Genomic DNA, 27,302 nt, shown 5'->3' on the forward strand with positions numbered 1-27,302 from the left:
GTGTTAAACCAGTGTAAGTAAGATCTGAATCAGGTTTGAAAACTCCCTTAGTGCTAGACTGATCCGCTAGGTTCAGTCCTATGTGAGGAGCAGCGTATAGCTGCACCACCCCAGGAAGAGCTCTGACTCAGAGAGGCACAATTCTTACCCTGTCTCCCTGTTGCCCAGGAGGCGTGTGTGTGTAATTTGTGTTACATATTTTTGGGTTGCAGCCTACTTCCCGCTCTCATACACCCAGACAGCTATGAAAGCATTTGAGTATAGGAGGCAGAGCCATATTTCCTCCCACTTCTTACCCTTCTCCATCCTATTCCTGCCCACTTGCTCACAGTGAGAAAATAGAGCAGTCCTTGGTCCCCACCAACATGGCCAGACCCTTACTCAAGTTTCACTCCCCAAGCACAGCCAGATAAGGACTAGGCACAATCTAGGCCATAGGGAATAACCACAGATATTAATCTCATAATGTCACAGATAAATATTAGTCCCGGGTTTTCAATCTTGTGGTAGGCATTGTTCTATTCTCTGCTGCTGCTAAAGACAGTGAGAACTTCCTGAAATGTGTGTATTCTAGTGCCCCTTTGTAGCATCATTGCATGAGGGTATTGTATAGTTTCTTGTACCCTCTGCCTTGAAAACTAATTTAGTCTCTTGTATAATTCAGCTCTTTCATTGTCATGGTATAGATCAGCTTCAAGCCTAAATTCAGATGTTTGATCCTGATCCCAACATCCCGAATGTTCAAGGGAACTCAGCTCTGGCATTCTGTCTTGAATCCATCTCTAGTACAAATTACCCTACAAATATTTTCCATATTCATGCATTACCTAGTACAGACCTGGTTAGTCTTTTTATACAAAATCTGTTGGGCACTCCCAGTCAGCAGAAACTGCTCATGCTAAACATGCTGTCGTCCCTGTTTTATAAGACACTCCTGATTTGCAGCAATTTTGATTCCATATATTTCTAACCTAATTTACATCTCAATAGTATTATGCTCCATGTGTTTGCACATTGCTTTTGTTGAGGCCTGTCACCTGAATGCTACCTTTTATCCCACCTCTGGCTTCAACATAGGAATACGTGTTGCCATCTTGTGATCTACAGAGCATTAATATTCTGTAATAAGCTATGGGGGGTTGTGCTTCGCTGAGCAAATTTTCACCTGAAAGCCCTTTTTTAATATAAACATTTGCTTAATATTCTGTACATTTAGTGTATTTTATCAGCATCAATGCTTTACAAAACGTCATTTAAATCCAATGGGAACTGATTATGCATGAAGAGTCAACCTTTTTTGTAGGCGATTTAATAATATACACATACATTATAAAACTAATAAACATGGCTGGTGGAAGCACAGAACCACATCTTGGTATTTCATCAATTTTAATATTCATAAATACAAACAGCTTTAAAATTTAAAAAATCCCACACCTGTACAGCATGTTTATGTAACCTTTTAAAAGTGTTTAATTATCAGACATCCTTTGAATAATGATTAATTTTAACATAATATAGCAAAACAAATATGCTCTTTCACAAAGGCACCATTATAGCTCTTTGGAGCCCAGAGACTGAGGCACCAAACCCTCACTGAGTCTATTAGCAATTTTGGATTATTTTGTTCAAACAACTCTCTGAGCCAGTGGGACCCAATGCTGCATGGCCTGAAGTCCGATCTACTTCAACCAAGACTACTGCTCATGGACTGCTTGCAGGTTAGGGTCCACATATGGAAACTTTGGTGATTAGGAAAGCAATGATGCCTAATAATCTGACTACAAGTCTGAGAATTAATTCTTGTCCTGGCTCCCCTGCTGATTTACTGTGTAGCCTTGGTCAAGACACACAGGTCAAAATTTTCCTCAGGTTGGGCTCCCGAACCCTAACTTAGGTACCTAAATAAGTAGCTTGATTTTTCAGAAGTGCTAAACACTGGCAGATTCCACTGATATCAGACTATATTGTGGGTGCTGAGCATCTCTGAAGATCAGGCATACCTACTATAGATTTTCTTGCCTAACTTTAGGCAGCCAAATTTGAAACTTTTGGCCTTCACCTCTCTGTCTCAGTTTCCACATGTGTAAAATAGGGAATATCAATACTTAGCTACTTCAGATGGGGGTATGAGAAATAATGAACATTTTTTAAAGAAGCATTTATTCTAAAATATGCTGTTGGTTTTCAGCTACTGACAGGACAACCTGTAATCTATATGTAAGTGGCTGTGTATTTGTAATACACACCTGGTGGTGATATCCATGTGATAAATTATGTCACTGTGTGATAACTTTCAGAGCCATGTAGCTATGCTGCAACTCAGTCATTCTATCCATTAATCCATTTTCTCCATGGCTATTTCTAAAATACCAAATCTAAAATACCAAATCACCAGAATATTTCCTTCTTATCCCCCAAATATGGAATTTCCTCACAAATTTAGAATGGTCTAATGTACAAGAAAAGCAATATTTAGAGCTGAGCTAGTGACAGGTCCAATATATGGTGCCATCAGGGTTGGAAATGCCTCCTTCCCCCCTTCTTTCTGGGAGTTTCAAAGGGGACTAAGGGAATTAGGTGCTCAGCTCCTACTGAATTTGAAAATTCCAGCTTCAAATCTTGATACTATGTCAGTAAAAACCCAACCTCTTCTAAATCATTTTTTGAGGTTTCTAACACTCCTTAACTGTATTTCTCTCCCTTACAAATATTTGCTTTTCCCTTACAAGTGTTGTACAATTGGATTCATAGCACTAAAGACAGCTGGGTTTACATGTAGACGTGTCCCCACAAATAGTATCAATAGTGTTTTGATGAGCTTCAAAACTTGGTAATCTTTTAGTGGGATTGGGGCATCTGACTTCCCAAGGATCCTTTGAAAAATGCCAGCCTGTATTCTTCAGCAATATAATATTGAGATAAGACACAGGATATGTTCCCATGTGATTTTTATGGCACAATGTGCTTCACATGGGGGGCCCATTCTGCTCTTTTGCAACTCAAGAGTAACTCCACTGAAGCTGAATGGTACAGTGTGAAGGAATGCACTATCCCTTTAAGGGGCAGGCTGGAGCCTGTGGCCAGACAGCCTGGTGGTAATCAAGGAGGGCGTGCTCACTCTGGGGATGGGCTGTTTAAATAGGAACAGGAAGCTGAATGGGGAGAGTAAGTATGGCAGAAAGGCCTGGCAAGCCAGAGAAGCCTAGGAGAGGGGACAGGAAGCCATCCATATTACAAGAGATGGTGATCTCTCTTTTTGGTTCCAGAAGACCAATCTGACCAGGCTCAGAGACTTTGTTTGAGGAGGGCAAGTGTGGGAGCTCTGAACCAAGGTCCTGCGATGAGGGCTTCAGACATGGTTTGCTGTAATTGCTCCTTCCCTGAAACCTTTTTAAGGGGGGGACATGCTATATTACGTTGGCTCCTTCTCGCTCCAATATGTTAAAGCAGTGGTTCTCAATCCGTCACCTGCTTGTGGCCCACAATGGTAAATAGGTTGAGAACCGCTATGTTAAAGCAAATTTATTGATGCGCAATCAGGGAAAGTAGAGTGAGGCTCACCTGCTGTGCCACATCTGGCCCCAAGGGAGCATGCCAGGATAACCCACACTTACAGACAGATTTGAGGATGCGAGACATCAGACTCCATCATTTTGTATATACCTCAAAAGAACAGGTTATATATATTATTTCATTTTGTATTTGGCATGGAATACTCATTTTAATATGCAGCTGCTGGTGAGTCAATAAAAGTAGAGAAAAAATATACCTCTATAAGATAATTTCCAGTTAGACAAGACACAAAGCACAGAAAAAGTCAATATCCTAAGCAGGTCAGAATACAGTATTTCAATAATGGCAGAATGAGAAACTGTCATTATATTACATCAGTGTCTATCAGAGTAAATAACTATCTGATTTGTCAGTTTACTCTCTCACCATTTGATTTTTATCTCAATAAAATTGACCTTGAATCAAATTAATGTACCCAGCTTAAATTTTTTAAAAGAACATTTAAAATTAGTTGCCTACAGAATACTATGAGGTATGAATCATTATACGTTAATGTTAGTCATCTGGGTTGCTGTAATTAATTTTTCTCTTTTTTTTTGTAAAGGAAACAATCTGTTTCAATAGTAATGTAAGTGGAATTACATGTTATGGTCTGGCGCTTTAAAAATAAATGTCTTGGTTTGGCTTTGACATTTATCTTTCACTGGCATATTGTTATCCTGTCAAAATATGTAATTACATTAGTGTCTTATCTAAATAGAAACAGTTTCATCGTGTGTAGTGCATGGTAGAAAAATATATTTTCTATCCAAAAGATCATTTAAGAGGCATTTTGTAAAAATTTCTAAGTACATGGGAACAATTAGCAAAGGTAACCAAATAAATCATAATAAGGACTACAGTTGTGGAAATTCTCTTTCCTACACTATTGTTTGTCCTATCTTGAGCTGCTAAAAGAAGAGAGCTGAGCCAAGAAAGCACATTCAGATCTGAACCTGAGATTAGGTTTGGCTTTGAAGCAAAATCAGGACTAGGATATGTGTGGTTTGGCTTTGGATTCAACGGGACTGAAATTTTAAAAAACTGCACTTTGTAATAGTTTGTCTTTAAAATGATCAGATGAGATTTCTGCCTCACTTGAACTGGTTTTGCATCTAGTCTGGAACCAAAACCATACAGCAGTAGGGACTTTTGGGCCCTAGGATTTCACTCACCCTTTGCAATTCAGTTGGGTTCAGTTAACCTCTTTGATAACTTTTCCGTATTTGCACAATGCCTAGAATATGGGCTCCTGATCCATGGCTGCGGCCTCTAGGCTCTAATGCAATACAAATAATAATCGCTTATAGAAATCACAGGGATTTACTGGAACACTGTAAATCACAACTCCAGCTATCTACACTGATCGTTACAATAATAAATAATAATGCTAATATGAAATTGTAGTTTTTGCTCATCTTTAAAAGGAATATCAAAATTTTTGAGGACCCAATACAAATCAAACCAATCTTAGCAATTTACCAATGTTGTTCGTATTTCATCCATTAGCACTTGCTTGGTTTCATGTGACAGTGCTCGGTGAAAATTAATTTAGAATTTGTTTTTATTATTGTACTTGTGACAAATGGCATGGTATTTCAAGATGTGAGAAAACACTGTATAGTTGTTTATACTTCAGCAGAGGAAGAATGCAAGTGGAATGACACTAATTTTCTTGTCTGTAACAAAATCCCACCCACATTCCAGATATGAAGGTGCACATAGGCATTTTCTGATCAAAAAGAGATGCTTAGTATCATACCCTGTAAACTGCATGCCCTGCACATGAATTTGTATGTTCGTTATAGCATGTTCAGTCCTGGATACAGATTCTTTTCACATAAAGTTTTCTTTAATTAGGGATGCACTGCACAAATTTCCTGTTGTCCATTGCAAATGAAACTAACTAACTTTTGGCTTTTCTGATGATATATTGTACGTTAGCATTCCTGCTAGTTGATTAATGCAGGTACTTTTGTTCACATGTCAGTATTCTTTCACTTCTGTCTTGCTGTCATGGTTTGTTTGGTAAATCTAAAGTTATCATACAATTGATGAAAATAACTCAGCAAACTCACTGCTGTATTGAAGAATGCAATTGATTGTGTTTAGATTTTTGAGAATATTGACCTTTTAACTCTAACTACTTGTTTTGCTAATTAATTTGCGTAGCTTCTCTCAATATTTCCATGGCAATTGCAAAACTAATTACTGCATTTCACCAAGACTAAATGTACTGGCTGCCTCCCATAAAGTATTAAGGCTAATTTCAAGAGAGGAATTCAATTCGGTGTAATCTGATTGCCTTCTCGATTTACAAAGACATATGAGATGTCAGTTGTTAAATGTCTAGAACTTTGTACTTCAGGCCTCCCCAGGACTTAATGCAGACTCTTGGGATAATTTGACCACTTATTAATAGATATTTTATAGAACACAGCCAGGAAAAAAACTAAGTGAATCCCAAACAAAGCCATTTCCTTGTGGAACAATCATACTATTTAATATAAGGGGATTAGTTCTTTTAGATAAAACATTAATCTGATTCCTGTTCCTCCTACTGGACATCTAGGTGAATACTTAAGATTCTTTTATATTTTTCAAAAAGGGAAGCCATTAAACTCCATTGTCCTGGCTAACATTCCCTTTCATATACTAAGGACCAGATTCTACTTTCAATGTAATTCCAGAGTTACTCCACTTACAGATCTGGGCCTCAAATTGGCTTATTCCAAGGCTGCCTGTGAACTGCTGCTGAGCACATAGGGCCTGCTTATCAGAAATTAGGCTGTATGTTTTATATTACATGGATGCTTTGCATGTTCACATTGGGAATCGTGGTTAGAAGTGGCTGGACAGCAATGAACATGGCTCTTTCTTCATATGTGTGACGTAAATTTGTACATACAGTATATATAAACAGATGTGTTTATACAAAATGAATGCACAATTGCACATTCACAGATGCATGTAGTCTGATTTATTGAGAGTCAGGCCCATAAAAGCTATTCAATTTAATTTAGCGCAGTACTTCGATACCATGGTCACCACATATGTTCCATAAGAAACTGAATTCTGTTCAATTACATATCTTCTTTGGGCCTTACAAGAGTTAATTTAGAGGATGTACTTTCTGTGCACTGAGGAACACACAAGCTTGAGATATATTTTATTAGAGAAATCACACAAGATCTAATCTCTCTTACTGGCTATCTGTTGTGAAAGATGTCAATTTCTAGTCCGTGAATGAACATATATTTTCTGTGATGAAAATTACTCTTTCATATAACAGTTATATCTACTGAAAGTTTGGGTTTGTTTCACTTTGGTTACCAGACTCTGTTATGATGGGAAGAGAATATAGAAAAGCCTTACAAAATGTGTGTTGAAGTTGTTTGGGTTTGGATTTGCAATCGTGTTACCCTAGAATCAGAGTAATGTACATAATTAGTCCATAATTTCCTACTGATTTCTCTTACTCTTATTTTGGTGTCAAGAGCAGTCTGCTACATTTAAACATAATCTCTCTCAATGACACCTCTGTACAGTGGTAGTTTTAGGAATGACATTGTAGGATCAATGTGTCCCCGCTGTTCTTGATTTCTGGGAAATGGTATGCCGATGAATGATGAAAAGCAGACAGATAAAGAGAGCTGCATCACTACTTATATTTTGGTTCATTGGCATTTCCAAAAAAGTATAAAAAATTCATTTTAAATCAAACTGAAAATGAATTTTTTCAAAAACATTGACCCGCACAGAAACATTTCAATTTGTTTTTAATGTTTTTGAATTGTTAATAAAATTGAAGAAAAACAAAAAGCTGTTTTAAAGTGAAAAATTGAAATTTTCATTTAAAACAATTTTTTTTGGATGTTGCCAAAACAATTTGGGTAAACCAATGCAAATTTTTCCAGAATCCCTCCTCCCACCCAGCAGAATTCAATTTACAGGACTCCCAAGGATGGCCACTTTGGGTAAGCAGATTCCAGAACAGTATTCCAGCTTAGATCAGCCCTCAGAGGAGAAAAAGGTTAATACCCTGCTCTGTACAATGGACATGATCTTTTCCAGCCAAGGACATGATCTTTTCCAGTTGCTGAGATGAAACAGTTCAATACGGTTAAAGAAAACTGGATAAATGTTTCATGCGTGCTGCAACATGCTTTTTTGAGTGGGCATCACTTCACTTGTGCAACCAAGAGAAGGGTAGAGGTCAGCAAATGATTTCATAACAGCTCTGTACAACATAATCCAACACCGTGACTGTGATGATGGCAGACCAGGTGCCAGCTCATGCCGGAGCCCAGGCCAATTCACTTGTGTATTAGTATAGATCAAAGTAATTGTTACGCGTATAAGAGTGTATTTGGTGTTCAAACTTCATGAAAACTAATAGGATGTTAGTTTCATTGTTTTCACTTACCTGACTCTCATTATAATGTAGTAGCGAACTTTTACATTGTGTATACCTGTGTAACTAAATAACCCTCAAATGAGCCATCAAGTGAGAAAGAAGCCTTCTGAAATGCAAATGAAGAACTTTAACAGAAAAGTGCTAATTTCAAAGCAAGTGGTGGTTGTGTGTGATGATAGGAGCTGAAAGACTCAAAATGCATTCCTCACTCTCCCCACAAGGGTAGTGACCCTGTCAGCTTGTTTACTGTGAGAAGTAGCTATATGTATGGATTCAGAGAAAGATCCTGCATCTCTGGATTGTTTGGATTCTAACAGGGCAGAATAACTGAGTGAGAAGATGGAGATCCCCAGAGTTATTCTGGGTGGCCCTGAGAGACTTTTGGGGAACTGACAAGATTACTACATCTCTTCTACCCTTTGGAATTATAGACTGATCACCTGTACATATATTTTACCTGCTTTAATCTCTCAATGACTCTTCTAAGGAAAAATGTTGAGGAAACCACTGTAGAAGTTGTAAATGTGTGGAGGAAAATACCTCAAGATGCCCAGAAACAATACTCACCAGTGCAAGCACAAAGGAATTCCAGAGGAAAATGTCACAACTACTGGAGGGTCCGGAATAAGTTCTCTGCCAACGGGATGATATCTTTCTCTATGGATCAACTGAAACCCAATATGACTTAGAAAGACTGGAGGAAGCAGCCCTAACACTTAATGATAAAGACAATTTTTCAAAAGAGAATCAAGTTTCTAGGCCAGATCAGTGATGGAGCAAGGGCCAGACTAGATCCAGAGAAACTGCAAGTGATTACCCAGATGAAGAAGCTTAATGTCAATGAAGTATGTCGACTCATGGGCATGGTGACATACTTGGGAAAATTCCTACCTCACTTGGTGGAGAAGTCAAAGCCATTGTGAGATCTCCTGTGTCCACAAAATTCCTGGTATTAGGGAACTAAACAGAGTCAGGCATTCTGAGAAATAAAGCAAGATCTGAGAACTCCACCAGTTTTGGCCCTATATAGGACAAATAAAACCACCAGAGTTTCAGCTGATGCCTCCTCCTATGGGATAGCGGTAGTTCTCTTTCAGGAACAGTCACCTTCACTGAGGCATCCAGTAGTTTTACGCCTCATGAGTGCACTCAAATACAAAACAGTACTATTCACAATAGAAAAAGAAGCTCTTGCCACTATATAGGTTTGAGAATTTTAAGAGACTTTCTAATTGGCAAAAAATGTCTTGTGGAAACTGACCACAAACTTCTAGTTGAATCTTCTAAGATTCAAGAAACTTAGATGAGTTACCACCTAGTATACAGCGTCTTCAAATGAGACTCATGATTTTTCAGTTCTCGGTGGCTGGAAAGAATCTCGTTGATACACGTGCTAGGGCCCCACTAGCAGACACGCTGCAGGAAGGGTGTAAACAAAAGGAGCTGCTCATAGAAGTTTTTGAAGGTGGAGTACTCACTGTTTTAACAATCATAGAAAAACTCCTTCAAGAACTCAAAAAGAAGCAAGAGGCAGATTACCAGGACTCATTGTGAAGAAGACTGGACAAAACAGACAGAGTCAGAAACCTTTGTGAAACCATATCGGGCAGTTTCCAGGGTTCGTACAATAAACCAAAGTCTGTTGTTGAAGGGGGACAGACTGATTATCCCTACGTCAATGCAACAGGAAACCCTTGACAGACTGCATGAGGGAAGTCAAGATGTAAAATGGAGGGAGAGACCTAAACAGTCAACTTGGTGACCTGGGCTGAGCAAACAACTACAACAAAGAATTGAGAAATTATGCTCTCAAGAGAACCAGTTCACTGGAATTCTTAATACTATCTGCTCTGCCAGACAGGTTATGGAAGAAAGTTGGAACTGATCTTTTATGTCTGCATAATGCACCTATTTTTTGATGACTGATTATTTCTCAAGATTTATGGATGTTACCACACACCATATCAAGTGCAGTTGTGGAGAGGATTAAACCTAGCTGTGTCTCTTTTGGGATTCCAGAGCAAGTCATCACTCACAGTGTCTCTGTAAGAATCTGTGGGTGTTGAATCTAGGATTGCAAGATTCTGGGCAATCCATGTCTCCACAGAGCCAATGGGGAGCCTGGTGAAGCAGCCCCCAACAATTACTAGAGGGTTAGGCACTATAGGAAGTACTGCCCAAAGAGACTAAAGTCACTAAACAAGAGACTAAAACCCTGAGGCAGCCTGATTGGTCCACACCAGCTATTTAAACTAGGAAGTTGCCCTAGTGAGCTGACTGAGCAACAACGCAGACTCCAGCTTGCTACTGCTGCAGGTCTTGTATTTCACCCTATCTTGCTCCTGCCTCATGCCTTTGACCCCAGTCTGGCTTCACCTTGACACCAGTCTCCTGACTTGGCTTGGCAACTTGTCCCAACTCCTGCCTTTGACCCTGATCCAACGGACACTACTGGCTTGGCTGCCTACACCCTAGCCATTACATGTCCAAGGTTTTCTTCTGAGTCATTTGAGGTTTGCAGATACCTACAGTTTCACTCATGTCAGATCCAGTCCATAGTTACATTAGAGTAATGGTAAAGTAGAATGTGCAGTAAAGACAATAAAACATTTTCTTTCTAAATCCCCAGGTGCTCATCTTGCCTTGTTGGCATACCGGTCAACACTACTAGCAAATGGATTCAGCCCTGTGGAACTGCTGATGGAAAGGAAGTTGAGATCCATCATACCAACAATCTCTTACCAACTAAACACTTTTTTGGCCTGATTGCCTGAGACTACAGAAGAAGGAAGAGAATTTAAAAAAACCCATCAGAAATGGGACTTTGACATGTGCCATAGAGTCAAATTCCTGGGAGCACTGAATTCAGGATTCAGTTTGGGTGAAAGATTCTAAAGAAAAGGGCACAGTGAGGGGATGTGGCAGGACACTTGAATCCTACTTTGTTAGGTTGGCAGAAGGAATGATCTGTTGGGACTTGTTATTGTCCAATACATTCTGATTGCTACCCTGATCCTGAGCCTGTGAACAATCCCCTGCTGCCCAGGGGTGAAAGTAACTTAAAGGACTTACCGGTATGCCGGAGTCCTGAGCAGGGGCGTGGTCTCAACCAGAAGAGGCGTGGCCTCAACCAGAAGAGGCGGGGCCTTTCAAGATTGAAAGGCCCCGGAGCTCCAGCTGTGACTGGGAGCCTCAGGGCCTTTAAATCACCCCGGAGCTACCAGCTGCAGAAGCGGTTGGGAGCCCCGGGGCTCAGGGGCGAATTAAAGAGCCCGGGGCTCTGGCCACTGCGGAGCTCCACGCTCTTTAAATCACCATGGGAGCCCAGCTGCCAGAACTCCGGTGGGGATTTAAAGGGTCCAGGTCTCCCCGCAGTGGCCAGAGCTCCGGGCCCTTTAAATCCCCACCCGAGCCCGTCATATATTTAAGGTAAAGTTAAGATAAAGGTTATAAAACAAAAAGGGGAAAGCAAAAAAGGGAATGTGGTGTGAGTCACGAATGTGTAGAGTGACTATTAGGGGGTGTACAGCATGGAGATAAGAGTTTGTATAAACAGGAAATCGTCAGTCTTGCATTCACCATAGTGATGGTGTGCTGGGTCTCTATAATCTCTACAATTATCTCACTAAATTTATTTCATTTTATTTCATTTTTTAAACATATGAGCCAGATCCTCAGCTGGTGTAAACTGGAGTAGCTCCTTTGATATGTAGCTGAGAATGTGGCCAGTCTTTTAACCCAAACTCTAAATAAGCCAAACCAAATCACAGTGTGTCTTGTTCATTAGCAGTGTTCATAACTCAATTAGTGGCATGTTTTCCATTAATATGGTACTAGACAAAAAGTCGACTCATATCTGTTGGACGCTATCAGCCATGAACTTTATTTTCTTTTTAACAATAAGTTACACAGTCTGAATATTTCCTTTTAATCTTCCCTATGTCTTTTGGGAAGAAATCAACGTGTCTGGCTCTAATGGTGTTTCAGATCTTTTTGAAAACATTCATTCAGACATCAGGATTTTCAAAATTGTTATAAGTCTGCTCTAAGTTTTAAATGTATGCTGAAAACCTTTACTGGTTTGGCCCTTATTTCTCTCTCTCTCTCTCTCTCTCTCACACACACACACACACACACACACACACACACACACACACACACACACACACACACACACACACACACACACACACACACACACACACACACACACACCCCTCCAAGTACTTGTCCAAATGTAATAAGTGTCTACAGTTTTCCATTATAAAGCCTTCTTTGCATGTTCTTGAAAATTATTTTAGGGTTGGATTAAGCAAAGAGTCCTGGAATAGCATTCTGGGCACTGTCATGCAAATCAGCATCCCACTTTGTGCATTTAAAACACCGAGCAACCCTGTTTATTGGACTCCAGTTAAACAAATCTTCCTAATAACAGAATGTTAGTTATACTTTCACAGTTACACTCCCTCTGACTAAAATGCCACAAGATCAGAATTCAGGCCTTCACTTCACAGAATCAGCACCTTGCGTATGGATTAGGGCTTGAATCTCAGATCTCGCAGAAGTGAAAGACCGTGTAGGAGCATCACAGGAGTCAGAGATATTTGGCATTAATAAAACCTGCTGGCTTGGCAATGTAGCACAGTCAGAGAGCTTAAAAAAACTCTGCAGGAGTGAAGTTACCTTGTACTCCCTCCTGTACTCAGTTTGCATGTTGTAAATTTGGGGACCACATCTGCTCCCACTGAAGTCACTGGGAGAACTCCCATTGAGATTGACTGATGAGGATCAGACCCTTGAGTTTTAGAGTGTGCAAAATTTTGCATGCCTAGATTTCTGTTAACACTAAAACTTTTAAGAACCTCAGTTAAATTAATAAAAGGAAAGAAATGTAGAGCTAATCAGGCTGAAATTCCAGGTGAACTTTTGGCCTCAATTGACGCCCATCATTCCCCACCCCCTTTTTCCTTTCAACACAGTGTTAACTAGTATCAGCATGTCAGCTAGGCTTGTTCAAAATATCAAAGGAAAAACATTTTTAAAATAGTATGTAATTTCATGCCTATATTGCTGGTGCAAAGTTACAGGCATGATGGCAGTTGCAAATAAGAGGACTGTCTAACTACTTGATTGCACCTACATGGCAGGTAAAGAGGCATATACTTTTTATCGCTTTTTGACCACCTTTAGTTGTGGATGAAAAACTGCACTCACTAAATAGGGTCTCTTTCAAACACTGGCCTGAATATTTCCTGATTTTTTTTTGGTTAAAATCAGACCTTTAAATTCAGATTTTGACAGTGGAATTTATTTTAGTATTCGCATTTTTAAAACATCCTTATTGCCTGTTTAATCGATAGCCCTTAGAAAGTTGAAGTGAATAATATACAATAGAACAGGTAAAAATATAACAACTAGGGAGTTATTAAAATGCAGATTTTTTGGCCATTCTGGAGGGTAATGGCTCTGAAGCATATCAAGGTGTGCTCAGGGACTCTTTTTGTTTGCGTATCCTAATAGAACATAATGGCTGCTTTCAAGCCATTATAGTCCATCAGGTTAGTGAGTCCATATGCTGAATATCTTTATCAATGATATTTTCACTGAGAAAATGTACCATACTTATATAATATTGTGACTCATTTTTAAAAGAACATTCATTTTTCTTTCAAAACAGCAGAAGTAAGAAGTGAACCAGTGACTTTGAAAAGAAGATTATGTGTGTGTTAGTGCTCATTAAAAATTCTGGCTTAGTGGAAATGGAGTCTGCAATTCTCTGTTTTTCCAAGATATCAGGATAGATCATGGATAGTGGCTAACCAAGCTACCTCATGGTTTCATAGATTCATAGGACTGGAAGGTACCTCGAAGGCCATCTAGTCCTGTCCCCTGCACTCATGGCAGGACTAAGTATTATCTAGACCATCCCTGACAGGTATTTGTCTAACCTTCTCTTAAAAATCTCTAATGATGGAGATTCCACAACCTCGCTAGGCAATTTATTCCAATGTTTAACTACCCTGACAGTTAGGAAGTTTTTCCTAATGTCCAACCTAAACTGCCTTTGCTACAATTTAAGCCCATTGCTTCTTGTCCTATCCTCTGAGGTTGAGAGCAATTTTTCTCCCTCCTCCTTGTAACAACCTTTTATGTACTTGAAAACTGTTATCATGTCCCCTCTGATTTCTCTTCTCCAGACGAAATAAACCCAGTTTTTTTCAAGATTCCCTCATAGATCATGTTTTCTAGGTCTTTAATAATTTTTGTTGCTCTTCTCTGGGCTCTCTCCAATTTGTCCACATCTATCCTGAAATGTGGCACCCAGAACTGGACACAACACCCCAGTTGAGGCCTAATCAGTGCGGAGTAGGGTGGAAGAATGACTTCTTGTGTCTTACTTACAACACACCTGCTAATACATCCCAAAATGATGTTCTCTTCTTTTGCAGCAGTGTTAGTGTTGATCCATATTTAGCTTGCGATCCACTATGACCTCCAGATCCCTTTCTGCAGTACTCCTTCCTAGGCAGTCATCTTCCATTTTTTGTGTGTGCAACTGATTGATCCTTCCTAGAGTACTTTACATTTATCCTTACTGAATTTCATCCTATTTACTTTAGAGGATTTCTCCAATTTGTCCAGATCATTTTGAATTTTAATCCTATCCTCCAAAGCACTTGCAACCCTTTCAAGACTGGTGTCATTTGCAAACTTTATAAGTGCTGAAGTGCTTAAAGAGAACCTAGAGGGACCACATCTAGTGGTGAGAAATAATACTGGGTTCAGTCCTGAGGCCATGTCTATGCTTACCGGGGATCAATGCTGCTGTGATCGATGCAGCAGGAGTTGATTTAGCTGGTTTAGTGCAGCCCCACTAAATCAAGCACAGAGCGCTCTCCAGTTGACTCTGGTACTCCACCGGAATGAGAAGATTAAGGTAAGTCGATAGGAGAGCCTCTCCCGTCGATGCAGTATGTTGTAGACACTACGTAAGTCAACCTAAACTACATCGACATATTCACGTAGCTGGAGTAGCTTAACTTAAGTCAGCTTACCCTGGTAATGTAGACAAGGCCTGAGTCTTGCTATGTCTTCTTTGCAAGGCTATAGTGGCACAAAAGGGATTAAATAGCCACTTTATACAGCCTATACCACAAATGTGGAGGGAATATCCATGTAGTTTAGAGCTATCACAGCCAGCCCTTTGCTTACCTCCAGTGTAGAGGCAAGCTACAGCATATTGTGCTTTGAAAATTCCTGGCTGAATGATGACCCCTTGGGGGCATCTGGGACATAATTTAGGGCAGCCCTGAGTATGAGCCAAACTGGTGCCTGATGCAGGGCCGCCCAGAGGATTCCGGGGGCCCGGGGTCTTCGGCGGCGGGGGGGGGCCCTTCCGTTCCGGGACCCGCCGCCAAAGTGCCCCGAAGACCCGCGGCAGGAGCCCCCCGCCGCCGAATTACCGCTGAAGCGGGACCGCCGCCGAAGCGCAGCCCGATCTTCGGCGGTAATTCGGTGCCGGGGGGTGGGGTCCCCGCCGCGGGTCTTCGGGGCACTTAGGCGGCGGGTCCCGGAACAGAAGGGGCCCCCCGCCGCCGAAGACCGGGCTGCGCTTCGGCGGCGGCGGCGGGTCCCGCCCCCGGCCCCAGCCCCAGCCTCTTACCGAGCATGTCTTCGGCGGGGCCTGAGCTCCGTCCCGCTCAGAGCCGCGTGGTGAGGGGGCGGGGCTGTGAGCTCCACGCCGAGCGGAGGCAGCTGCCCCGCCCCCCCTCCCCACGGCGCTCTGAGCGGGGCGGGGCTCAGGCCCCGCCAGAGACGTGCTCGGTAAGAGGCTGGGGCCGGGGCCGGGGCAGGACCGTCTCTGAGCGGGGCGGGGCTCAGGGGCCCCGCCGGAGACGCTGAGGCTCCAGGAGAGGGGCGGAGGCGGGAGCCTCCGCTCTTCTCTTGGGGGCCCCTGCGGAGCCCGGGGCCCGGGGCAAATTGCCCCCTTTGCCCCCCCCTCTGGGCGGCCCTGGCCTGATGTCTCCAAAATCAGAGCCACAAACAGTTTCTTTGCTCCAATCTGCAGTGACTGGGCATCTGTAGAGCCTGAGCCCTCTGTCTCTGGAGCTGATTTATTCTTTGTCCTGTCTGTTGGTGCTACTTACAAAGGAGGCCAAGCAGTGTTAATTCAGATGCTGGATTGTAAAAATAAAATCAATGATTGGTGGGTTTAAAAAAAAATTATTTTTTTTTACAACTTTATAAAATAAAATAACTCAATTAACTGGTTTAGGGCAAAACTATGACTTTTGCATTACTTAAAACTCTCTGAGTAGGAGAGGGGAATGTTGTCTGGATTATAAATAAATGTTTCATCTAAAACTTTCTCTGCCTCAGTCTGATATGGTGCGTATGGAAGTAATGTTCAAGCTCCCCCGCTGCCCAGCAGCTGTCAATATTGGTTTTCACATATTCACCAAAATAGTTAAAGAAAGACATTGAGAACCTGATCCTGCAAGCCTGTGTGCATGCAACTCCCATCCACTCAATGTTCCTTTGAGTGCTCATGACGCTATTTTCTAACATAGTATGTTGTTAATAATGCCATTTTTCTTATTGTTATACCACTAGGGACAGATCCTCTTCTGAAAATTCCTTTGGCGTAGGGGCCAGCCCTTGGCTGAGCTGCTTGCAGCGCCAGTATAAGGGGCATGTCAGGGCATGTTGTGTGATCCCCAGCATCCGGAATAACATGTGGGGTGGGAGAAGGGGCTGTTGTAGCTGGGTTTATATTAGAGGAGCCTCATGGCTGCTCTAACTTATGCTCATTGACAAACCTATCCTTGAAGACTGAGACTTTAGAAAGCTCAAAGGTACTGAACATACTTTCTTTCAGATCTGGTACATTTAAAAAAAAAAATTCCTAAGCTAAGAATCCACTTTGCCAAGTTTCATCCCAAGGCCAATTTTCAAGACTGAACAGCAAAGCCTTGGAAATAGTCAGGGGTTATGATTAAAATAGTGACAGTTCCTTAACTTCAGCTGTAAAAGTGGTGCTGCGGTAGTATACAGCTCCTGTAAATGAGAGAGATAAAGTAAGTTTAAGTAGAACCAATATGTGTCTAGCTATTCTATAGCTTTTATACCCTTTCTATCCTGTTAATTTTACTTTACAGTGTGGCAGTGATGAATTGATGTCTAGCCCTTCCAACTGCCAGGTAGACTGTATACACATTTATTAAGATTAATTAAAAAGTAACAAATCGTAAAGTAATAACATTAACAACTGGTGGAAAAAATGTAGACATTCTGACAGTCTTTTTGAATTTCATTAAAAGATGGTACTGACAAAAAACCCAAGAGACTATTTCTACTTTACTAAAGAAATAGGTCACAGATTCAATTACAGTCACTGAAGCATGGACTCAATCTATCATGGCAAATTAAGTACATTTTAGCAACCTACTTTCCTTTAAAAATTTTATAGACACTTTCACTGGAAGAAGAAAAACTATAGAAAAAGGAATTGCAAACTGAGGGTTTTTTCCCTATGCTATGAGTGTTTGGCTTATTTACAATAGGTTTAAGACACAGAGAAAATCGTTATGGAATGCCAAGATATGTACTCATTATTTTTCTTTCCAATTTTCATCTTTAATTAAATGACGTATCATTTGGGCTTTAACTAGGAAGCATGGCTCAGTTAGAATTTGCAGTACATCCAGTTATAAGCATTGTTCTCTTATTGAAATCAAAGGACCTATTTCCTTTTTTTAAAAAAAATTCCACTCCACAGCTTTTATGCAATTTTGCCACAGATCTCAAACGCTGAAAATGTGTTGTACTCCCAGTCCCAAATAAATAAATAAATGAAGACACACACAGCCTGTGGATATGGTTTAGCTGAGTGCAAATATTGGAATGATGAAACACTCTTTTGCCCATAGCAGAATTGATTTCATGTTGACAACTGGAATTTATAAAGATCTTCTTTCAACAAAGTAGCAGCAGCCATATTTACCGCATTACCACAGCAGCAACAAAATAGTGGCAAACAAGAGAACTGACAAATGAAATGTGATCTATTTCCTCTCTAAACTTAACCCCCTAGGTTTGCTGAAGTAGCCCTAGGAGATTTGTGCACTTTCAAATGTTAATGACCTTTAGGTCATAGATTTATATTAGGGTTTTATATTTAACCTTTGTACATGCAAAGGTAGCTAACTAGATCATGAAAATGAGACCAGAGTGCTAGTGGTTATCAACAACATAGTGCTTTTGAATAAATGTATGTTAATATTTTGATCTTCTAAATGTCTTTTTGCGGGGGCATGGTATGTGACTTTTTTTTCTATCACTTCATAAGATCATTTTACAGCAACTTGGATCCTTTAAAAGTATATATTTCTTACTGCTGTTCAATTTTCACTGGTTAAATTTTCAGGACCAGATTCACCACTGCACTACTTCAGTATACCTCTATTAAAAACAATGGAGTTACACCCAGACAAGACTGAAGGAGTCATTGTGCCATCCTTACTCTGCATAGCACAGGGAATAGAAGGCACATAATATGTATCAATAGGTACATTCTTCAGTCTAAGGACAGATATAGATACAAGAAGTGGTGCTTCCACTAAAAAGCTAAACATGAGGGACAGCATATGGTAAATAATGAGGAGGGTTGAAAAACCATCCACCCACCAAATCTATTGGTCATCAGATTCTGCTCAATTTTTATAGGCATATTAGATAACATAAAACAGGTCTGCTTTATCTTGTCAATGTTGATGTAGTTAATTTCGTTTTTCAAAATATGTTTCCACTTAAAATTATTCCACTTGATTTCTGTATTGGAGGTATGACATCTAAGGATCTCCTGTCCTGATATTTCACATGCTATGGCTGAGACCCAGGATTCAGGGAGGGGAAATGAAAAAGATTCAAACTAGAGACATAGGAAATGTTCTCCATGAAACCAGAATCTTAGTAAAAACTCCAAGATTTGGACTTGTGATGGTTAAAACTGAAGAAAATGTTTATACGGTACCATGTGAAGTTAAACTTTTGAGTATTGTGCACAGGTTTCATCTCAACAGCAGTTGAACGAACACACACACACACACAGGCACACACACAAAGACAGCATCTTCATTTCAGCTTATTGAGAACCATATGTTTTCCACTTAGGAATTACAGCCTTGCAATTTTTGTCCATTGTAATTCTATCAAAATAACCAATACAACTTCCTTTGAGGATTCTAATAGCTTACGTAGAGAACAATCCTCCTCTAAGCATGTATAGTACATTACATTTTATTTTTGTGTTTCACCACTAATAAAAATCTATCATTGAACATTCATATTTTAATGCAATTTATACATCAATACAAGAAAAGCGGATAGTATATAGGTACCCATTGTAGATATGACATAGAAGGAAAGAGTTACTGATTAGATTTTAGGATTGAGGAGTAAACAGGTAAATGGGGAGGCTCAGAGATTAGGATGGCATCTTGTTTCAGAAAGAGGCATAAAGCCAGAGAGAGAAGATGTGTCTTGAGATGAGAACACAGAAGTATTGACTCAGTTTAGGTTCAGGGAGGCTGTTCCTCATATGAGGGGAAATATGGAAGAATGACCTACATCCCCACTGGAGAGGCTGAGAGTGGAGATAGACCAGGACAGAAAGGGAAGAAGGATCTTTAAGAGCAAGAGGCAATATGTGGAATTAGATTTAAAATAGCAACTTGGCAATACTTGGAAATTCCCGTGTCAAAAGAGAGAAAGAGAGCAAGAGCTGCTTTTTATGCACTAAAACTTTCCAAATCTCATTTCTACAATGATGAGAATTTCTTTAGAAAGGAACCCAAGTGTTGCTCTCACAGATCTTTTTTTTTTTTTTAAATCAAGATGGAGCGATCTTAAATTCTTCAGTGAAGTCATCAGTAGCCCTCTTAGTGTCCTACTTTCCTACAACATGCTCTAACATACAATGAATGATGTGCATTGAGACATTTCATAAACAGGTTAGTGAAAGCTAAAAATACCTTAGGCTAATTAGCAGCATCTGCTAAGTAGGTAGATGCTTCATTAAAAAATGATAGGGCCTCTCCAGTTATAAATATAATATTATTTATTATGTTCATATTACTGACAGAGTGCAGGGGACTTTACATAAGAGCTATATGACAAGGGGCCTGATTCTGTTCTTAGTTACATAGTGATGTAAATCAGAGGTGACTCTGCTAAAGCCAACCAAGTTACAATAGCATAGCAGTGGTGCAAGAACGATCAGAATTGTGCCCAACATTCCAGAGCTGGAGAGCTTCTACTAAAAATAATGAAGTGTTGTTGACTCACCTGTAAACCCTAGCAGAAGTAGAGAGAGCTGCCCTTGGGTGTATTTGTTCTTCTCTCTTGGTGAGGTTCCAGAGGGGTTCATCTGCCCCTTGGGTGCTCTCGTGGCATTCCACAGTATCCCTTCTTGTCCCCCTCCTTCAGGCTGGTTAGTATGGCTAAGTATCCTCAGGTCTCCCTCTCCATCTCATTGAACCTAGCCATGGCTTTTGAATGCCTTATCCTGCATTTGACAGAAACATGGTGGCTAAACTGACAGAAGCTCAAACCAGATAAGACTGAGATGATGATAATAGGCTGGAGAGGCAATCAAAGATACAACTAGGATAATACCCACCCTGCATATTAGGGTTGTATGGCTGCCCGTTGGCAGTAGAATTTGCAATGTGGAAATATTGTTGAACCTCCCATAGAACAGCAGTTTCTAGGAGGTTATTTTTATCTGTCTGGTCTGGAGAACACGATTATTTATCTCCGCACTGGACCAGTGCTCCCCTTGGGATTAGACTTCTGTAATGAGCTCTATATGAGTTACTACTTTAATCAGCCTGGAAAGTGAAGCTGATAGAGTGTCACTTATTACACTTGTCTCTGTGTGAGCAGATACTAGTGCTCTGGAAAATGCACTGGCCTTCTCTTTGATTGTACAGTCCATTTAAGATGTTGGCTTTCACACAAAGTCCTAAATGACTTGGGGCCCGCTCCCCACTTCTGTCCCTATGGGAAAACTGCTGCGGGTACAAATGGATCTCCCTTTGGTACAGAAGACAAGGAGTTACTGTCAGGGTTTTTCCATGAAGATGCTTCTAATTTTGGCACTCACTCTGCCCACCTTGGTCCAATAAAGCCAGAATCTAGTGAATTTCCGAGCAAGTTTACAAGGCTTATCTTATTTACCCAGGCTTTAGGGAGGTGGTGTCTTGTTAGGCTGGTATTTGTGGGGCATTTGGGTTTTAGTGTTTGTATGGTTATTCATTTTTTGATTGAAGTGAAATTGCTCTTTTATGATTCTACTTTTTAATTTACGTCAGAAGTGCCTAGAACTGGGCCTTTAGGAGCTTTATATATTCTTGTTTTGTTTTTTATTTTAAATGAAGGGGGGGGGGAATGGATTTATGCAACATGCCTCTCAGAATACTACTACTTTTAAACAGTCTTCCCACCCTATTTTGAATCTCTTTTAGCTATTTGAATAGAAATGTACTTTTCCTGAAACTTAAGACATCCGCATTCAATGTTTTTGAGTTGTCCAAAGCTAATGCAATAAATAACTTGTTATTTACAATAAATAATAATGGATGCAATAGTGAAGAGACTGTCATTTTAAAGGGTTCTGAGAGCCACATGGGTAAAGATGCCCAGGCAATAAAGTCATGATTCAGCAAAGTACTTAAGCAGGTGCCTAATATTAAGGACGGCTGTAGTCTAATTGAAATCAAGACTATTCACATGCTTAAAGACAGGCAAATGCATAAATAACATGCTGAATCAGGGCCTAAAACAGGCCTTACAGAATCCTATTCCAATGTCCAGACATGTTTCATATAGTAGTCTGATCTGCAAGACTCACCACACATTGGTATATTGTTACCTGCTAAAAACTAAGCTTCTCAGAGCAATTTGCATAGGAGTACTAGGCTTTACAAGGGATCAGCAAGGAGTGCTGGCACAATATTGTTTAGCAAAGGTGGTTTTGTAATTTTTGATATATCAAAAAATCTATTGCTCAGTGACCTTTTATACCCACACATCCATCTGGGTAGTAATTTCATGTTACTACACTGGGTTAAATTGCTAAATGTCTAAAATACCATCTGGTTTGAGACTCACTTAAGTTGAATCTCTCACCATGATCACTTCTTTGTTTCTGTATTTATCGTTAGAACAATTAAAAAGGAGAAATATGATTTATGCTAAACAAATAATTAGAAGAACATTCAGAAGCCACTTAGGTAACACGATGAGTGCACTATAAGACCCTGAATAAAAGAGCCAGTAGACAAAAGAGCTATTTAAAGATTGGTAGAAATTTCTTTTTTCTTCAATAAAAAGATATACACCTAATTTGAGAGACCCAAACTGCCATACCACAACAAACCAATAGTCTATCTAGTCATTAGTATCTTCCACAGTGGTCAATTCTGCTTCAGAAAAAGGGATGAACCACTATAATGCATCTAATTGTACAGTATTGTAATAGGTTGAGACATTTCTTCCTGAACTCAGCAGGTGAATGCATGATGTTTTGAATCATAGGGTTGATAGGCCTTAGAAATTTTTTTTAATTAGAGCTAGTACAACTGTAGAGGACATTATGTTTAATATAAATGTCTAGATCTTAATTTTGTTAATTCCCTCCCCCTAACTTATATAACTGAGATCTGTGAAGTGACCTTCATATGTTTTCATGCAACTAGGGAAGCAACTGTACCTAAAAGATCAAAGTAATCATTAAACATTAAAAATAGGTCATAAACTATGTTAGTGGTGAATTATCCCTGCCAAAAGTAATAATGGTAAAGGTTCTGAGAGGTTCTTAACATCCTTTTAAATGGTGCTCTCCCACCTTTTCTTTGCTGTCATAAGCAGAGATCTTGATCCCACCCTATACCCATTTGTGCATCTGGCTGGTTTGCAAGTATCTGATCATGGAAGGGGAAGAAAATCACCAGAAGTCAGATATGTAACCTGCCAAAATATACCAGTTTGAGAGTGCTGTGGAACACAAAATATCTGCATGGACCTTGGCCAACCCATTCCCCACTGCCTAATCATCTCCCATTCCATCTCCCACTCTCTAAAGTGAAACAGGGTAAAGACATGCTCTGCAGAGCATGACTCTTTATCCGGCTCTGCCTTCTTGCAATACTGGGCTTGGGAAATGTTTTTCCACAGAGAGAAGAGATGGTTTAATGAATTACAAAAGCATGTATTTTATTTTAAAAAAACTAAGCCAGTATCTTAAGTAAATAACACATACATATTTTAATCAATAGAACCATAAATAAAGTCTTCATGTCAGACTGAAATAATTGACTAGTTTCTCTCTCACTCTGAAAGTCTGAGAATGAATTAAGCTCCAATAACATCAGTTTGCTGTCTCAGCTAAGTTAGCACTTTGCACCATAAATAACCACACAGTTTAGCACAAATTTATTTATTTTACAATTTATAAAATGCACTCATCACTAGGAGTCTTGGCATGTATACAAGGATAACAGCAAAATAAAAAGCATATTGACTAGTGTCAACTAAAGTGAACTCCTTCAACATGTCACCAATGTGTGTGTGTATGTGTGTACACTCACCACCAACTTCTCCAGGCAAAAGCATGAGTAAATATATAAGCCTTACACACTGGCCTGAAAGTCAATGAACTAATGGACTATCAGTGGACTCTTTGTTGGAGAGTTAAGGACTCTCCAGCAAAAGCTCCCTGACGCAGCCCACATAATTCAAATCTATCAGATACGATTGTATTTAAATCTGTTGTCAGTAGCATTCTTAATAGTCTCAACTGCCACAGTGATATACAGTGGGAGAGTCCATCTCTAAAGTAGCTTTGCTGGACAGAGATATAGCTCAAAATCAAAACCTTGAACAGTACCCACAAACAAATTGGAAGCTAATGCAAACTTAGCTAACACCACTGAGACACAGTCTTCATCAGTTGAAGCCTCTGAATGGTCTTCAAGGGAAGTCCCAGGTAGAGTATATTGCAATAATTAATCTGTATGTGATAAAAATAGGGATAATTGGTGGTTAGGTCCACATCAGACAAAGATAGAAAAAAGTTGCTTCATGCCTGTGAATAAAACTGAGGCAAATTTTGGATAATAAATTTGGATTCAGCTGAAGCTTGGAAATTTTGGATTGGAATGAGCATTGGTGCACTTATACGAAGAAATATTGTTGTATAATTTGTATTATTGTATCCATTCCAGACTTGTAGGGAGAGAGTTTCAAAAGCCTAACTGGCAGATAGGCACGTAACTCCTATTGAAAGTGAATGGGAATAAGACATTTAAGAGGTAATTTTCTTTGAAAAATCTTCCTGCACCCCCTGATGGTGGCCTGAATTAATGTACATTTAGGTCAATGGGTTTAAAGTCAGACTCACAGTTGGGGGTACAGCTGAGATTTGGGTAAGTGAAATACTAGCCTGATTTATAGTGCCAAAAATAAGTAAAATAAGAGGCAAAATTCTATCTGAAATGAAATTCTGCCTCCTTATTTACCTCTGGCTGTGAATGCAGAAACAGCTGGGGGTTCAAGTTCATTCAAACGGCAAGCCTCACTGACAAATGAAGAAGCATCCTATGATAACAGGGGCAGAGACCCTGGAAACATCCTTTACATACTTCCCCATCCCTACCGCCATCACTCTCAACTTGTCTGGACTGAGCATGACTCCTATGACTACGGTCACCACCAAAATAGACAAGGCTAGTCTGGTCAGGGGGATGTGTGATTCACATACCCTCTTACCCCCTGCTTCTCCCTGCTGGCTTTTTAGATTCACAGATCAGCTTAGTAGGGGGGAAATGGTGGTATCTCCCAAGCACTACCAGTTTGTGGCACCGGAATGAGATCTCACTCATGATCATGAAGAGCTTTATAACAAATTTTCCCTTCTTCTTTCAGTGAACAGTGAAAGAGCGATGGTGACATTTAAACTATTGTGGCTGAGTTGAGATGAAGGGGTAGTTCCCACCCCCCTTATCAGAGCTATTGATTCAGGTATCTACAAACTCGGGGGGCATCATTGCAGAGGCATACATTTTAAAGGTTATTTTTGCAACCAGAATGGCTAGTGATTTATTTATTTTTAAATAGAAGCTGAAACTGAAGTTGAAGCTTAAAAGAAATACTAAGTGATCAACATGGCACAATCCAGCCTAACACAATTCTTTGCAACAGCATCATCTCCCAGGTTGCACACCACAGCCTTCTCCAATTGTCCAGGAAGAGATAGCTGGCTGAAGTTTCTAATCAGAAAAAATATTACATTTGCTCCCTCATAACTACCTGTTGCCAAGGAACTGACTAATCGAGTCTGAATCCGATTAGTCTTATTCACAAAGCATATGGACAATTCATGGCATCAAGAAAAAAAATAGTTCTGGTTCTGAGAAAAGGCAGCCTGAATTCACCAGTTTTGCACAGATGCTATTCTAGAAGGGAAATATTTCTGAGTTTGCACCATGACTTATAAACTTAAAAACTCTCCAGTTCCTAATTATTAAGATTTGGAGTACTCACACTGCTACTAATGCTCTAAGCTCCACCCTCTATACATCTTCTGTAAAGAATCATCTTGTTTCTATGGTGTGCTGGACTGATTTTGTGTGTTTTCCCCAAGGAGATGCCCCCAATGGATCACTCCACTGGTGGTCTATGGGGATCTTGTCTGATTACCCCTTTTCCCATCAAAACTATTAATTTGGTGCTCCCTGGATATCCTTTCCAACTACATTGACTTCACATATCACCACTTCTATAGTAGACTGTAGATTCAGTACATACTGATCCCTACTTTGACACCATGTATAACTGGACTCGAAATAAATGTCAGCTCTTATGTGCATTTCTGTGTGGTTCACACTCTCATTACAACCATGATATGTAGTTGACGAATGACAGATTAAGCATATGGTCCATATTTACTGTTGATAGACTTCTGAGTCTCTCTATATGATGTCACTGAGGGGCAGAAATATTTGCCTGAAAATGCTGACTATAGATAAAGCAAATTAATCAGTTAATAAGCCTTGTGATTTACTTTTGGAATCTGTACAAATTTGGCATCAAGCTAACATTTTAATTAATTACTTTTAAACAAGCACGCGGCATAATTTGTATTTAATGGAACAACTCGTGTTGTGTATTTCATTGTACAATATGAAGACAGTGTTTTTACATGACGTTTAGATTCAGTTAATAAATTATATCAGTTCAGACCTGTACAGCTTTAATGTTCTACTTCAGGTTGCAGTGAGCTGCTTGCTAATCAATTTTGAAATTTGTAGTCCAAAAGGATCTAGGTGCCAGAAGTCTAATGCCATAGAAATTCAAGGTTGGATCGCTTGAGCATCATCTTATATTAAGGAATGCTTGGCAGACCTGAAATGATGCAGTTCATATTAGAGAAAACCTAGCAACTGCATGTTAATCCTTGTGGGGCACTACTGCCCCTCCTGCTTAGTTTATCAGTAGTTGACAGCAGCCCAGGATGTAGAAGAAAGGGAATGTTCCTCCTCCTAAAGCCAGGAAAGAGATTCAAGCTAATGTCTGATGATCCTCTCCAAGACAATGACTGACAAAGGGGGCAGAGTGCAGAGGTCTTTATTAGGTGTCTGCTGCAGTTGAAGAAAGGAGATGAAGGAATAGCCACTATTACTCCCCAAAGACCCTCAGTATAGGTCCGCCGAGTTGAGAGAGAGAGAGAGAGAGAGAGAGAGAGAGCAACGTTGAGATAGACTCTTGAGTGTTGTACAACCTTGTCAATGGCAAATATGGATGACAGGAAAGGCAGCAGAAATGGCCTAGGAGGAGGTTCTTTATTTGTTTGGGGGAAATAAAAAAAAAAGGTGAAGAGAATCATTTTGTGCCTGATGCACTGTGCTATGTTTGCTCTGAGCTAGGAAGACTTGTGTGTCCCAGCAGAGGCAAGGGTAGGATGGAGAAAGTAGAAAGTGAAAGGGTAAGTTCCACTTGCTGTAACACCTGCTTTTGATCTGAAGCTGTAATTGGGTGAGATTTGGAAAACTGCTGGCATCACAGGAATATTAATACGCTCCTCTTATTCTTTATGCTGCTTGTCCCTGTGGGAGTTGTGTTAGCTCTGTCAGTGTTCGGCCTCCTCTTCCCCTTTCTTTTTCACGGGGAAAAAAATCAGCTGATGTTAGAAAGGAAGTGTTAGAGATACTGGGTTTTCCTTCTCAGGTGATATGCTTCATCTTCATAGAAGGACCTATATAATACTAGA

General features: G+C 40.1%; 1 long non-coding RNA gene across 4 annotated transcripts in view; it reads left to right on the top strand.

The window, feature by feature from the left end:
- Window positions 1-27,302, top strand: part of LOC123349464 — a 148,935-nt gene that overhangs the window by 83,329 nt on the left and 38,304 nt on the right. For 3 of the 4 annotated variants that reach the window (XR_006573558.1, XR_006573557.1, XR_006573555.1), the window contains exon 4: window positions 10,602-11,089. The exons of the other annotated variant lie outside the window; for it this stretch is intronic. This is a non-coding gene — a long non-coding RNA (uncharacterized LOC123349464). Of the gene's footprint in view, window positions 1-10,601; window positions 11,090-27,302 lie in introns of those variants that run through there. 4 annotated transcript variants of the gene reach the window in all.

Source organism: Mauremys mutica, chromosome 14 (assembly GCF_020497125.1).
Source record: "Mauremys mutica isolate MM-2020 ecotype Southern chromosome 14, ASM2049712v1, whole genome shotgun sequence".
Lineage (NCBI taxonomy): Eukaryota > Metazoa > Chordata > Testudines > Geoemydidae > Mauremys > Mauremys mutica.